Here is a 2,639-nt window from a genome sequence, read left to right on the forward strand (position 1 = left end):
ACATTGTAACGCATTACTTTTAAAAGTAACTTTCCCCAACACTGCCAGTGATGAACATGAATCTGAGCAAATCACTGATTTCAAAGGTCTTAACTCTACTATCACCGTATTGCTAATAATAGTGCAATCATTTCCCCATGTGTATAAACTGATAACTCATCACTGATGATAAATGAAATTCTGGAACAGTAAACGCTACTCCTACCTTATTGTCTAAACTCTGATGCATCTGTGTAGATCTGAACATAGCTGTTGTGCATGTCTGCACATTATATAAATTACATTCCTTACCCTTATTTTTCTGTTCTAACCATGTAAAATCTATGGTAGCATCTGAAAGTAACCAAGGTTTTATTACAGGTAGTGGTACAGTTGGACTAGCATTTAACTGATTAACTTCAAGTCCTGTTGCTTTCTGTATCACGGTCCATCCAAAACTTTTAATTTTCCTCCTCTCTTTTTCCCAACAGGGCTTTAAAGTATCTAGTGTTGGATGCTCTTGACTATGGCCTTAACTCAATAATTCACTGATAACTGTACCCTTCTAATTTCTAATGACATTTCCCCCATTTCAACCTGTAGTGCTGTAATTGGTGTAGTTTATATAGCTTTGTACATAATCTCAATACCTGATGCTGTATATTATCTAACTTTCTAAGAGATGTTTCTGCTGCTGATCCATACACCACACAACCATAATCTAACACTGATCTAACCAATCCACTGTATATGACCTTTAATGCCGTCCTATCTGCCCCCCATTCACTGCCAACTGAACACCTCATTGTATTTATTACTTTCTTACATGTGTTCACTATATTCTGAATATGCACCACCCATGTAACTCTTTCATCAAACCATATCCCTAAAAGCTTAAAATGTTTCACTCTTTCCAGTTCTTGATTATATAATTTTAGTTTTACCTCACTTCCAATTTTTTTCCTTGTAAAAAACATTATCTTTGTTTTGTCAACTGAGAATTTAAAGGGATAGTTCACCCAAAAATGAAAATTTGACGTTTATCTGCTTACCCCCTGCAGGGCATCCAAGATGTAGGTGACTTTGTTTCTTCAGTAGAACATAAATTATGATTTTTAACTCCAGCCGTTGCAGTCTGTCAGTCGTATAATGCATGGCAATGGTAACAAGATCTATGAGAGTAAAAAAACATGCACAGACAAATCCAAATTAAACCCTGCGGCTCGTGCCGACACATTGATGTCCTAAGACACGAAACGATCGGTTTGTGCCAGAAACCCAACAGTATTTATATAATTTTTTACCTCTAATACACCACTGTGTCCAACTGTCTTTGAGCGCGCGCACGGCTTCCGGTGCGTGAGGTGTGTACGCGCTCTGCTGCTCCAACGTCCCTTCCCTTCCTCTTTTTCCCTCCTCACTAATATTGTCTGATTTATGTATTTTAACAAAAATTTTCACCAACATTTCTGCTTTCTCTTCATCTTTTACAGCTGTTGTATCTTCATCCCTTAAAATTGGATACCCAAACTCTCTTTTAATCATTCCCCATACTTGACCTATTTCTGTTTCCCTTCCCACTGTTACAAAACTTCCTCCAAAACTCTTTTTTTGTATATTTGATGACTCTCCTTACATTTGCTTGCTTCCTTTTATATTCAATAAAACTCTGAAAACTAGGATTCTTTTTTTAACGTTTTAAAAGCTTTATTTCGAGATTTAATTGCTTGATCACATTATTTTGTCCACCATGGTACAATCTTCTTTTTTTTCTTACCTCCCTTCTTTGGACTTGCTGCTAACAAAACAGCATTACAAATATCATTATTAACAGTGTTGGGGGTAATATATTACAGATTACTTTTTTCAAGTAACTAGTAAAGTTAAAAAATTACTTTTTAATTTACAAGAGAATATCAGTTACTTTTTCCCAGTTTATTGACTGACAGCTCTGGTGTCCCCATGTTGAGAGAAATCAGATGTTACTGTAGTTCTAAAATAAATATGAATATGCATTAATTCATCTCACTCACACAAACACAGATTCAGTATTCCTCAAAATGAATGAAAATAATGCAACTCAGAATATGACGCAAACCTGCAATAATTAAATGTTAAACAACACAAATATGCTTTATGTATTTAATCCCATTCTATTTGCTTCTGACCTTCGATGATCCAGTTCAAGCGTACTAATAAGCACAAATTACTCTAGACGAACATCTGTGTGTCTTTGTTTATTGCTGAAGTGTGTTGAAATGTCTTCTTCTGCATTCTACTGTACGGACGTACATTTACTTTCCCTTCAGCCTGAGGCTTATTCATTTCACTTTTGGTGTGAAAGGCTTTTATATTTGCCAAAAATATAACTTTTGTAACGAATCAGCTCATGTGAAATATGAATAATTAAGCAGAACTAGTTATAATTAACTATTCATATTTTAGATCCGCTGTAGATATTTAGCTGACCTCTCAGGGTCAACTGTCTTGTCAATTCTAAGAACGTTAATTTCCTGGTTAAGGGAAATAACTTTCTTACTGTACAATTCTACAAAAGTTTGTAGCGTAAATCTGCATGATTAGTGACTCCGGTTATGAGCAAACAATGAACACGTCAAGCGTGATACAAGTAAAGTTTTATTAACTACATAAACACTTAA

Source organism: Sinocyclocheilus grahami, unplaced genomic scaffold, assembly GCF_001515645.1.
Source record: "Sinocyclocheilus grahami isolate Dianchi unplaced genomic scaffold, SAMN03320097.WGS_v1.1 scaffold2889.1, whole genome shotgun sequence".
Lineage (NCBI taxonomy): Eukaryota > Metazoa > Chordata > Actinopteri > Cypriniformes > Cyprinidae > Sinocyclocheilus > Sinocyclocheilus grahami.